A 14509-nucleotide genomic window follows, 5' to 3' on the forward strand; every position below is an offset into this window, starting at 1 on the left:
CTTCTGGTATTAATGTTTTCTGTACGTTTGTCAAAAAAGAAAAGCTTTGTCCCTGAAACTGTTTCAGAAGAATATAGCTAAGTTTTCATAAAAGATTCTTGCATGTGACCTATACATTCATAGATCCTTTGATGTGTTTACAGGAGGACATTTTTCTGATGGGTGGATAACAAATGCATAGATAGGAAAATGCTGAAACATCATTTGCTTTGAGGTCTTTGACTCCAGACAGTCAGTGATACCTACTTAAATGGACACAAAAGTTCTGTTTTCCATGTGGTTAAAAAATCCCTAACCCACATCAAGTGATAGGAAGGAGATCCTGCCTGTAGCTTTTAGGATGGGTGGTGTGGATAGAAACAGGAAAGTGAGATGAAAACCGTGGTAAAACTGTCTTGAGGCTGATATTCCTTCCTGGACTATGATTTTTCCTGTAAAAAAAGAACACATGCTTCAGGAAAGAAGAAAGGGAGAAATAGTTCATCCTGTGATGAAATTTCTAGCAGTGACAGGGACAATCACATTAGAAAGCCTCTTAAGGAGGCCCCTAAAACATTTGGATCCTTGAGGCCTGATACATGAGCTGTATATGTAGTACAGGATCAGAAAACTGATTTAAATTGCAGCCTGTTAAACTTACTATCTTTGATAATGAATGTAATGGAAAGATTTTCTGTTTGTTGTTGTTTTTTTCCAACCTGTTTATTTTGGACATAGATTTCCTTTGAGACTATTTCCTCCTTATTGTTTTTGTATGGCTCTTTCAGGCAGCAGCATTGAACAGAAATAAGATTATAACTCCCTTTTTCTCCTTCCTCCTTCCTTCCCCCACTAAAAAAATACACTTTCCATTTTGAATAAAGATTTTACTTTAGCATTCCCTTCACTTGCTTGGCATTCTCTTTGGGCTGTCAAGCTGGAGTTTAAAGACCAGGACTCTCATGGTAGCCTTCTTTGAAATGTTCCTAAACCCATGCAGAGGAAGAGAGAGAAAGAGATAGTGCCCAGCTGTAAAAATGGTATCAGGGGAAATAAAAAGTGTTAGACTCATTAGTAATAGGAGCATGTACAGAAAGCTCAGGCTTTATCTAAATCAAAATGAAACCAGGCTGCTGTCACCTACAGCATTTATTTTTTTTTAAAAAAAGGACATTTTTAATCTAGAAACTGGGGAAAAGTAGATGTGTAAGAAGGAAAACATGATTATGGATGATAAATCCTCTTCAGTAAAAAAAAAAAAAAAAGTTGGTAAAAAATAAACAGCAAAGAGCAACATAAATAAGATTCCATTAAAACTGTTTATGTGTTTCTATGGAAATGTCAGAATGTAAAAAAAACACTGAGGACTAGAGTATTTGGTTTTAAGTCAGGCTATTGAGACAATAAAGATAACAAACTCTTTGGTCTGCTGGTAGACTGGTGCCATACTATGAACTGAAGTTAAGTGGCAGGTAATCTAGACCTCCTCCTTGGATTGAATTTTCAAGTCTTTTAGGAAAGTACAGAATTAAGGCCATATAGCAAACTGCATCACATTGGTGGTGACAATTCCTAAGATTCAAAGATGAGTAAATACAAAAGGAAAAAAAAAATTATCAGCGTGAATACTGACTCAGTGTCCCATCAGACAATAATGACAGCAATTTTTTTCATGGGGTGGCTATTTAGGGAATTCACAAGGGGAAAAACTTACCTTTGTCCTTATTAGTATGTAAGCACTTTGTGTCTAAATTAAGAAAATAGAAACCAGGAAATCTGAACAAATTTGAAAAAGCCACAATAAGGTAAGTCAAAGATATAGAACAACAGAGCCTGCATATGCTTTTTTTGTTTGTTTTAAACAGGAAGCCTGCGTGAGAGGGTTCAGGGCCAGCAGATGATTAAGATGTAGAAAGTACTCAAAATTATGACAGAAGCTAAATTATTTCTTCACTGTGCAGGAGGTTAGACAAATCTGAATACAAGAGCCTTTTGTGCAGGATGTGCGAAGCTTGGTCTCAAAGTGCAACATCTATAGAAATGGGTTTAGAACAAATTGGCAGGACCAGACTTGCCCATGAGTTCTAAAAGAACTCAAGTATGGAACATTTGAACTAGTATTATGTATTGAAAAATTCCTCCTACTAGAGGAATGGAAAACAATAAATACAATGCTAATTTTTTTAAAAAACTTCAAGTTGCATCTGCAGACTATTAATTTTGATTTGTCTATACATTGAGAAAAACTGATAAAGAATAGAATTAGCAAATGTGTGTGTAGATACATATTGGCAAAGAGTCCTTTTCTGATGTTTAGTAGGGTTCTTGCACAGACAAAGAAGGCCAGGCTATTGTTTGCATAGATTTTTAAAGGCTTTTAGACAGTGTCCCTCATTAAAGTTTCTTTAAGAAACAGTGATGTGCTGGAAGAAGAGTGGAGGTCCTTTAAAGTTGTAGAATAGAATAATAAAGAGTGTAGGAATAAATTACCAGTATTTTCAACAAGGTAAGTCCAGCAGGAGTCTGTGCTACTCAACAGATTTGTAAAAGATCTATTAAAGAGGGTAAATAGTGACATAAGAAAAGTGATTTTGGAGTTATGCTAGATAATTCTGTGGAAACATCAGCTCATTGCTCAGCAACAGACAAGACAAGATGCTAAGAATGACTTAGGAAATAAAGAATAAAACAGAAAAGTTTTGCACTGTGTAAGTTGATGATGCACTTAGGTTTTAACATGATGTGAAAGTCATGAAGGACACATCACTAGAATTAAGAGAGTATGTAACCAGGAACTATCCCTGTATGCCTATGATGTTCTTACAGTCTTTCAGCATACATCAATGAATATTGTTGGATACAAGACACTACGTGAGCCTTTGGTATTATGCAGTATGGCTGTTTTTAGTTTTGGCTTACCCCAAACCCAATAGCTCAAGTGTTTAGGTGAATTTGTAGGATTAGGAGGTATTTGTAGCACCACAAACAGTGAACCAACGTGCTAGGCACTGTATGAGAAGAAAAAGTGGTCTACACTATATAAATGTATTGTCTGTTCATATCGCTAAGAAGCAGCATTTTTGCTTCAGCTGTAGGTTTTATTTATTCTAGGACTGAAATGAAAGAGGAAATGTATCTTTTGCTCCCAGCTTTGTGCAGTGAGAATCCTGCTAGGTTGTCTCTCTGAATAGCATAGAATAATTTGCATTCTTGTCTTCTTTATTGAACTTTGTAAAATGTTGTTCAGCTGCACACAGTAAAGATAAGAAATTTGAGGTTTATTTTCCCTTTTCTGTTCCTCCTCACTTAGGAGGTACTTTCCACTGTGAATTGGCTTTTCTTGGCTGTTTTTTTAATCTCCCACCTCAACCTGCTGGAATGACCAGACCGTGAGCTTTTTTTTTTCCAATACATGTGGCAAATGGCAGAAGTAGGACCCAAGTGGCCTTAAACTTGACAAGCAGAGAGTTCGGACAGTTTTGCAGTTACACTGACAACCTCTCAGAAGCAGAAATGCAAGAGGGACAAAGGTGTGTCTTTTTACAGACTTGTAGTGGTATACTTGAATAACTTTAGTTATGGCACCCTATATTGACTCTGTCTCTGCAATTTTGTGACTTCAGGATTGCCTAAAATGCTTTGAGAATAATGTAATTAAAATAAAAATATGTGAATCTTTAGTATGTCTATACTGAATTCCAATGATATTCCTCTAGCACTTTCAAACCCACACCTTGTTTATACTCTGGTGTAATGTTCTATAAAGATAAGCTGCAGCTTTTTGCTCTAGATACATCTCATATTTAGGAGCTGTTTGAAGGTATAAAAGTTGTCAGCAAGTTGCATGATTACTTACAGATTTATGTTTGCATACATCACATCTTATGTTTCAGAATAACCCATATTTTTCCTACATCATTTCATGCTTAATTTAAACTCTTTATTATAAATGTGATTTCAACCATTTGTTAACTATATTTCTTCAGTTTATTGAAAAAAATCTTTTCCTTAAGGTATTGAAAAAATTTGGCATATTAAAACTAGTTTTGAGAAATATTTGCCTCCTTTTTGTACAAGAAATTTACCTAATATATTACAACAGAAAATGAGAACAACGTTAGGATCCACAGCTATTTTAATAATTTTTAAGCCCTAATACTAATTTATGCCTCATACTATGAAAACTGAGTGTTGTGACTGTTCTGTTCTTTTTTAAAAACTATTCATTAATGTCATATACATTGAATAAAATGTGTATGCCCACATTTATGATAATGGCTACTGCCAATTAATATTTTTATTGACTTTTGAGAGTACAATGATGGGATTCTTAAACTAAATGCAGCAAATTCAGTTGTTCAGCTAAAATGTAGTATATTTTTCCTGAAAATAACATAATTGGAGGGAATCCTAGGTATAATTTTGTTGCTGAAATAATTAGGTTGACAGTTAATTTGAGTTTCCTGATTAGAGTGTAACAGAAGAATAATGAATAGTGTATTTGCACACATGAGAATGACTGAAACAGAAATAGGGGAGCAATATAAAACTAATTTTATTCAAACTAAGTTTTACCATTTCCTTTCAGTAAAAGAGGTGTGGGATAGACATTTGGAAAAACTTTGCAAGTGTGAGTGTAGTTAAATGGAAAATGTCAGTCAGGGAAATCCTAGAGAACTCTGGAAACTTTTCTTGTCAGAACTACAGGAATAATTTTTCCTGTCTTGAGATAAGGTGATGATCTTTTACAGCTGTTTTCTATTATTCTGGTGAGGCTAGAATTACATCGTTGCTGTATGTGTAAAGATAAGTGCTCATCTTATTTAAAAATTATTTTAATCACATGTTTAATTGTTTGGTGGAAAAGGTGACAAGTTGGAGTATTTCTGCTGTGATGAATTTATCTGGATATGGTATTCTTGACTTAAATTATTTAAAAATGTGTTTCATTTCTCTGCTGTGTTACTTTGGGGCTAAATTAATCTATGACTTTTAAAGAAAGCACATTCTAGATGGATTTCTTAGTCAATAGTTGAATGAACTGTCAATGAAAACAAGTTCCTTAGTTAGTCAGGTCTAGAAAATGAAATTTTTTTTACAGCCTGCAGTGTTGGCCAACCCTTCATTTTAATTTAGGAAAGTATTACATGCATTTCTCAGGGATCTTCCTGATTGACTGATTCCAATTCCTTCCTGGTTCTAAGACACTTGGAATGAAGGGACATGAGGATGAAACAGAAGCTATGAGTAACGAGTAATTTTAAAATGACTTAAAAAAAAATTTTTTTTAATTATGTTGAGCCTCTCTTTCTTCATGTGATAATCATTATAATCCACAGTAGAAATTTTCTTGGAATCTGACTTAGGGCACGTTTTTGCTGAATTCAGAAGTAATGATTACCTTTGAGAGAGTCACTCATATCAGTGCACTTTAGCTCCACCTCTTCTATAACACTCTTGTTTGTTTTCCTAAGACATTAATGCAATGTAAAATATGCACTGGGAAACCATCTCAGCAAAGTTTTAGCCCACGACAGGAAGACTAAAGATGTTTCTCAAAAAAAGAAAAAAAAAGATAGAAAAAATCCAACTTTAAGGTGTTTCTGTGAGTATCTCCATTAGTGTTCAAGATTTAGCAACTCTAAAGTACTTTTCATCATGAAAGTGCTTTCCAAATATTCATTTACTGCTATTTACTTTAAGATTTCTGTTAAGAGGGTGAAAGGAATGTATTGGAAATGTCTTTTTACAGAGGCTGAAAAGCATTTTAATGGAAAGGATTCCAAATTTTCCATATTCATATTCTTTAAATCTTAAGCAGTAATATACACTTTCATGAAGGACGGAATCATCTAAATGTATTGTTCATAATTATATCAGCACATTATAAAACTGTGACCCAACTTCATATCTGGCTTATGAGAGCATGATTTTAAATTATCCCAAAATATTCTCTATAAGTTTCTTTCAAAAGTCTGTGTTAAAACAAGCAAATTATCAATCTTGTATACATTTATTAATTTTCTGTGTTGACACTACCTGGTTTTAATTTATTTTCCAAAACAAATAGTCCCAATATGCTTTATTTTTAAAAGCACATCAAATCATACTGTGGCTGAAATAATAATGATTAATTTAGAAATATAAGAGCTTAGTCAGCTACTTCATAATGTATTTTAAGGGTATTCTGATTTGGTTATATTTTAATTTTTTTGCAAAACCAAATCCTAAGAACATCTATGTCTGCCTTTAGTTACAGAATAATTTTTTTAGTAGCCTACATATGAGGTCCAGAGGTGTCTCTATAATTCAAAAATATAACAAACAACCCCCAAAAGAAACAACCCCCAACAGCTTAGTAACCAGACAATGAAAAAAATGTTTCTGTTCACTTTTCAGTCTCTTTCGGACATATCAAATTAAGTACTAAGTGAAGAAAAAGGGAATGAGGCATTTTAGATCTAGCAATCCCGAGAAATATCTTCCTTAAACCTTGCTTTTTCAACAGATCCTTGTCTGGACTGCTAGTTTTCCACATGACCTATTTAATCAAAATGGTTAAGATCACCCACTGACAATATGATGGTCAACTTCCTCACAGCCTTATCATGGCAGTTCAGCATGACAACCCTCCCTTAGTTTCAGCTTTCAGCCCACTTCCTCCCAGCCCATTGCAGTAGCAGTCAGGCGTGTTTTGAGCAAGCTGTGCAGTTCAACAGACTAGAGTTGAGAGGCAGTGTAGTGACTCTGTATGGGGCTCGGCACAAAGAACTGTCATCCTAATGCCAGCTGTGTTGGAGACTTTCTGTGCAGCCTTCTTCACTACATTTATCCAGGCGGCCTTGCTTTCATTTGCTGTAGATGGTTAAACTTAATTTTCAGCTTTACTTGCAGAAATATTATCATGTGGACTAGTCTGTCAAAAGTCTGTTAAAAGTCAGTACTTAATAAATGTAACATACTTAAGGGTATTCCACTGCTTTCCTTTCTCAAATAACTTCTATGTTACAGTGATTGCTGTTATCTTGTTCTGCTGTAATCATCCTACAGCAGCCGGACTCGTGAAAGAAACTGCATAGTTATAATCCAATTAATCAAAAGTACACCATTATCTTTCTCTGCTTGCCCATAAGAACAACAAAATAGCATGTCTTGTATCGCCACATACTCTGTTTCCTTGTACAATAATTTCTCACATACATGCGCAATATGTGATGATGTGCCCAAGGTGAAAAATTTCAACCTGGCTATTATATGCTGGTTTATTGTATGTTCTGACTGTCCCACGATAATGCAACAAACTCTGGGATATTTTGTTAAACATTCTCATTAGAAAAATAATGGCTAGTCTTGATGGGGCTGAGCAGATGTATGGGCATCTTGGGAGGCACAGGTAAATGTGCCTCTGTGATGTGGTTATCTTAGAACACTTCTTTGCTAACAGAAGAGTTCTGTTAACCTAATACCCATCAGAACAAGGAAGCCTTTTGATAGCAAAAGTTTAAGTTCTTGTTCCCTTGTGCCTAGAATACCCAAATGTGCCCACCCATGAGCTCATCTACTGAAGTCAGTGGATGTGTTTAAGTTGAGCACTTGCAGGAATGCTAACCAAAATTTAATGATCAAAATGTCTTCCTGAAAATGACAGGCACCTGGAAATCTTGGTCCAAAATTTTAGAGCTTGTTTGCCAGTTGTGGCATGCACCCCATCTGCAACAATGCACAGTAAATCATCTAGAGGACAATGCAGAGACAGCTATGAGTACCTGAAAGCACCTGTACCTGTACATCAAATCCTGTAATCTTTATTTTATATGCATATAATAGAGGTGACACTGCACAATATTTTCTTGTTTGTAAGAACATTTGTTTCCCTGCTGCCAAAGAACATCGGAGGACTGCTGAACATAGGAGACACTGTGATACTCATTCAAAAGCCTGTGAGTTGTATTTGTAAAGCAATCACTCTGCTAAAGATAGAAGTGATGGGACAGGAGAAAATATGATTGAAAGAATTTAGGGGATGAGTTGGGAGAGGAGTGGTTATGGAACAAGGAGTCTAATCTGGTCTTTCTCTCTCAACTTCTAAAAATTGGTTTCTTTGAAACAAAGCTTGCTTCTGAACTTGAGGGCAACTGTATAAAAAGCTGATGCCTGGGGATGACTATCATGAATTTTCCAGTTGTTTTGGCTTTTCTCATTTTCTGGACTGCTTTTGGTCTACTTGCACTGTAGAACAGAATGAAAAAAAGAGTGAACGCTCTAGTAATCTTGACTACCTATATGGTAAGGCCAAGCTAAAGTGAAGAAAGGACATGGCAATGAAATAGTTTAGTTTTCACAAAAGAAAAGGAAAGACCTTTTGACAGGACCCAGAGGATTATGACATTTCAATTCTGTATTTGGGTTTTACTGGAACAGAAGCTAGAACAGTTAATGTTTGTTTTAAAAAAACAGAGAAAATGCAGAATGTGAGACATTAGAAACAAAAGGGTTTGTAAATGCTTCTTTTCCCTTCTAAATGCTCTTACAGACTGGTCCTTCCCTTCAGATTTGTTGCTCTCACTCCAGCAACTCAGTGACTATCTGGCTTACAGCAGTTCCACACATTCCCACTGTTTAGGAAGCTATTTAGGAAATGTTCTTTTGTCATCTTGGAGGCCTGGCTGAGTGGTTGCTCCTCTTCACAGTAGTCCCCTAACAGGAATGCTCACCACTTGCTGTCCCTCTCTTCCCCGTCTCATTCTGGGTTCTGGAAGCTTTTCTGAAGTGGTGCTGTGGGTGGAGGGAAAGTGCCTGGAGGGAGGAGGACATCCCAGTACATGAAACAATTGGTGAGCCATACAGATACCCTCCATTGCAAACGTTTGAGCAGGCACTGAGTGACTAGGACTAAGTTGATGATAGTATTATTCAGTTTCTTCCTACTGGTCATTTCCATACACTTTTGCTTGAATATGAGCAGCAAGAAAGAACTGTAAGAAGATACTGCTATAGAGCACATAAAGCACATTTAGAGCCTTTCAGCAGGTAAAAGACAGTGAACAGCTCTGCTTGCAGCAAGACTGCATGAGAAGGTAGGAAAGTATTTGTGAAAATATTTTCCATATAGCAAGCCCAGAGAATGTAACTGGGGAAAGAAAAGCTAATAAGAAGGAGCTGGATCACCTAAAACTAGAGACAATTCACTGTGTTAAAAAGAAGAGAATGATTTTGAGAGAAGACAGAGCTGACATTAGAAAAAGTTTGTAGGAAGAAACAGAAGAAGGCCTGAGAGTGGAAGTTCAAACATTCTCCCCTGAGGTGTGAAGAAGAGGGGGATGAGCAAGATGCTAGAGTACAGATGTGGTACATGAAAAAATAAAACATTTATTTTAAAAAAAGTAACAGAAATGATGTCAGAGGTAATGAGATACTTCACTTTATTCCTGTTCTGCATACCTGGAGATAAATATAGATAAATAAATTCTTACAGCCTGTCTGGGTATTTCTTGATTATCACTGATTGTTATTCACTGATATTCAGTAGTAAACAACGAGTTTGAACAACCAAACTGGCTACAAAATCCATAAATCTCTGTGTAAAATGAATAGTTGCTGGAAAGAGATTATATAGAAAGTCAGTGAATAGCTGTAGAAAGGAAGGACCAAAAAATTAACTGATCTATTTCTTCCTCCTGATGTATAAGTTTGCCCTTCATAAGACTTTGGTCTTCAGCCACTTTTCCTAATCCTCGTGTCAAGCAAACAACTATTAAAAAAAATGGTATTTGTGTTTCATTGTCATCATTCCGCCAAAAGATAGTGGTAAAGGACATGATTGGGATACAAAGGTATTCCTCTGAACAAGTAACGCAGTAGGCTCAGACTTAAAACTTTAGAGAAGCTGGGGTGGGTTCAACACAATCTGATTCAGATCCGGTGATCTGAATATCAAACTTGCTGCTGGCTAAAATGTGAAGTCCTGTTTCACCCCCCTGGTTTTCCATGCTTTCTCACTCATGTTCTCCTGCTGTTTAGCTTGTACCAGCACTGGTGCACACTGGACTTCTGCAAGAGCTGATTCAACTCACTAACCTGGCAGAAAACCAACCCAGCTGCACTGGTTTTTTTTCTCAGGGAAGGATCTAAGAAGCATCACCACAAGGGAAGAGGAGAGGGAGTACCAAGGAAACGAAAGAGGAGGAGCAGAGGTAAGGAAGAGAGACTAAAGGACAAGCAGACCTTCTCCTTTCAGTGGCAAGCAATTACTAGACTGGCTGATTTGCCCATGGAACTGAAGGTCTAAGAGCATCTTTCTTGGGGCAGATCATCTAACAATGTCACAACTCTTAATGAACTGATAAAAATTTGCAGAGTAAAGATCTAAAATGGAGTGTACATCCTTTGGTCAGATAAATCAACACACCTGCTTGTGTAGTCGAGATTATGAGCTTCCACTTACATAGAAACAAAAGATTAAATAAATCAAACAATAATAAAAAGCAAAACAAAAAGGGGAGTCTCCCCTAGAACTCCTCTTCCATTAACATCAACTATTTCGCTTCCCAAGGATTTGCAGAGTCTTCTCTGCTAGCCTACCTTCATTGTGAGCCAAGAACAGATAGTGGAGCCAAAGTGGGATTAAGGCATGAATCCTTTTTCTCTGGAGTGTTTTTAAAACAAAATTGCAAAGTCATTAAGGCCTACAGGACTCTATGCATGGGAAAGGGGGATAAAGTCTGGGTTTTTCCATCCTGGGATTAATTTAAATTTCAGTAGTTGTATTGAATCTTCCAATGTGCAGAAGGGTAATGAAATGTGTTACTCCTATTTTCTTCACTCTGTTACTCTGTGCTAGTCTTCCCCATTCACTGCTCATAACGGGACCACACACAGGATTAAAGACACATGCAAATTTAATTGTAATCTGGATTGAATTCAGGGTGAAATGAAAAATCAGAGACGGTGTGGCTTGACAGGCTTTCTCCATCACAGTTTACTAGATGTTTTACTTGAATATTTACAGTGCTATTAATGCCTATTGTTCATAGACTGTGTATCATGTATTTGAAGTCAGTGGGAATTTATGGCCCTTGGCATAGTTTTTGGCAAGCTGGAAAATAAAAAAGAAAGAGTTGACCACAGACAATGAAAATTGCATATAGGTCTGTACTATCAACATGATAAACATGATTGCAAGGACTTGATGACCAGTTCATTTAGAAATGATCTGTTTGAGCTTATTTTGCATGTGAGCCCGTTTATCACTGAAATGGTTGTTAGGATTCTACACTTTGAAATTTGAATCTTGCTCTAGAAAAGAACAATTCTCAATAGGTTTTTAGACATATTTTCTCCTTGGCAGCCTCTGTATAGTGAAATTATTGATGCAAAATGGTTCTTATTATACCAAGTCCTGATCTTACATGCACTTATGCATAGACTTAACTTTATTCAGAGTTGCAGAATGATTCATGTTAGATCTCCGAGTGAAGTTAAGCTTGCACATAATGGATATATTCAGCTAGCCATAAATTCCTGCTAACTTTCTGTGCCTAGTATTTTCCTTTTGTTTAGCTCCTGGCAATTATCTGTCCAGGTCACTACTTAGGCCATCCAAATCACTCTTTAGTGGTCTCTAGCTTTCACACTGACCAAACACAGAGACTTGTGTAAAACAGAAACTGTGAGAATATAAGCTGAGTTGCTTAAAACCCCAGTGATGGTGAATGATGCACATTACATGCCTGCGTGGCATATTGGCTAAATCCTTTCAAATCCCAGTCTCTTGCAATTTTTAGCAAGTCTCGTGATTTTCCTGTCCTTTTGTCAGTGTCACAGTATCTTTGAACCTTTACAGTCTATTCCAGATGATGCAGATGTAGCTGGGATTCTGGCTGCAGGCATCAGAGATCACTCGTTGACAGTCATGGCTGGTTGTTTTTGATAGAAGTGATTCCTGCAGGACCTGAGCTCCCTCGCTCTATGCAGAGCAGGACAGGAGCTAGCTGCTGTAGGCAGCATCCAGGCATGAAATCCTGAGTTAGCAGAAGCAGAAGGAACAGGGCGAGGTAAGCAGGCCAGAGAGCCCTGAATCCGTGCAGTGGGAGCAGTCACAGGAGGGAAGAAGTCCAGGAATCCCAAACAGAAAATCAATCTCAAATTTGTTCCATATATCAGAGCAGAGTTGTAGCTTTCTGCTAAGAATTTTGGAATATGTACATATACCTGTGAGTTTACATAGAAAATAGCCACCAGCTATTTCCAGGTACTTGTCTTCTAAAGTTTTTTGAATATTATGTACTGAAGTACTTTCTCATGAGTATGGGACTGAGGAGGCCTGACTCTATCCACTCATATCCTTTTCCTAACTGAGTAGTTAACGTCAGGTGAATTAGTCCTCATTTGAAATAGTCTTACCTTAATTTCTGGAGTGTCAGAATGTGACCAAGTAAGCTAGTAGACATTTAAACCCAGAGATATGTTGAAACCTGGTTAAAAAGATGACAGGAGTCATGTTCATTGCACTCTAGCTGTGATTGAGAAACCTATTTACAACTTAAGAAATGTGCGTTACATGCTATTGTCAGGAAAATGAACCACAAAACATAAAGGCAGAAAAAGCTAGCTCACTCCTTGAAACATCTGGGAAAAGTAGACAAACAGAAGGCTGACCCCCCAGGAGTATCCAGGAGGTAGAGTGATCAGTTTGACTTCTGCTGATCTCCCTTCCCTCTTTAGTTTTGGAGTATCACCCTTGGGGCAGTAAGCGAGTAAAAGCCATCATCTTGTCATGAAAACTCTGGGCCTGTGAGGGAACTTGGGGCTGCAGGCAGGATGAAGTGGCTCTGACACATATGGGGAAAATGTAAAGTTAAAGCTCCCACTTACGAACTGGAGGGGAAAATGATGTAGAGCAGGAGGGAGTGCATAGTTACTTGCTGGGCTGAAGGTAACTAAGGGAGTGGGGTGGAGGAGATACAGAATTACTTTGCTCTAATGTGGGGCTTTAGGAAGGGCCTATGATCTCCACATCATGAGGCAACCCTTAATCCAAATCTTTATAAAGTGGTTTGATCAAGTCCTCCAGCAACAGCATTGAAAACTCTGACTAAAATCCCCTCACTAAAAATTTGGGAGAAGTTGACAACCCTGCAAATGCCAGTGGTTATGGGCCCAGAAATCAAAGCATGACAAAAATCACAGGACAATCTCTTAAAACAATAAAACAGCTCTCCTGTGCTCTTCTCCTCTGCTGATGGGGTGACTGTGACTCCCAGGCTGGCTGCTGTGTCTCTGCACTGCTCCTTTGATGTATCAGCCCTCTGGGTACCACTCTTCATTGTATGGCATAATCTACCCTGAAGTCAACTGCAGGAAACCCATGGTTTTCCATGGTCCGCTAGCCAGATTTGGTGGCTTGCCAACTGCTTTGCAGCACAGGCTGGCTGGAGCAGGGCCTGAGGATGTGAGCTGGTACTGGGAAGGAGCTGCTGCATGAGCAGCATGTCTCTGGAGACACAGATGGCAGTTTCTGTGTGGATGGAAAGCATCCATCACTGGAAGGCAGAGGCAAGTTTTGTACTCCCTTCCTGCTCAGGATGGCCTAAGAGTCAAATTCAGACAACTCCAGACAGAGAGGAGTGATTTAGACATCATCAGCAGAGATAGAACTAAAATGCAGTGTAATGTGACAACTGAAGTTCTGCCTGAGTTGTTGGATCACTTATACTGCCTTTTGCTATATGTACAAATTGATGGCTTTAGCTCAGAAAAAAAAAAAGAATTTGAAAGATGAATAAACACCAACACATCAAACAAATATATGCTGTTGTCCTCACTGCTGTATATAGGCATCTAACTTGCTAGTGCTGCTGCCACTGTCATATTGTGTAGGTTTGCCCAGGGTTATCATAACTGACCAACACTCTTTTCTCACATATAAGGCAGTGCTGGAAGAACTCTTTCTTTTCAAAAATAGCTAAGAATATAAGATAAAATTGATGAATTGAATACAGATATTTTTAGCAAGAGGAACTGTATTATATGAGAAGTTTAGGTCTATAAAGATAACACTGAGTCTCTCAACTGTTCCCATCTGTCTCGCCCCTGTCCTGTGTCAGCAGGGGGAAGTAGTAACTAAGATCTTCTGTGACTTAGAAACCAAGTGCTTTCATTGGAGTATTTGTGTTTGCCTTCCTTTCTTTCTCTCTTTAACATTAGTAAGAAGTTTTATTTATACACTGCTATGAAATATTATATATACTATGGAAAAGTACTGACAACTGCCTTGTCAGAGATACTTACATCCAAGTAAACCTGCTTCCTTTTACAACATTTTTGTTAATTTGGATTAAAATATTGCAGGTAGTGCTCAGATTTCTACTGTCTGCAGGATATTATTATTGTTTCAATTAGATTCATTACTGTAACAGCAGATTTCTAAAAACTGCAGTAATGGTGGCTTCGAGGCATGCAGTGTGCACAAGGACACCTCTTGCTCCTGATCCGGACCTAAAGTTGTGTCTCCAAATGCCGTGCCTGCTCA

This window comes from Apteryx rowi, unplaced genomic scaffold (genome assembly GCF_003343035.1).
Source record: "Apteryx rowi isolate R43461 unplaced genomic scaffold, aptRow1 scaffold_252, whole genome shotgun sequence".
In the NCBI taxonomy this organism is placed as follows: Eukaryota; Metazoa; Chordata; class Aves; order Apterygiformes; family Apterygidae; genus Apteryx; species Apteryx rowi.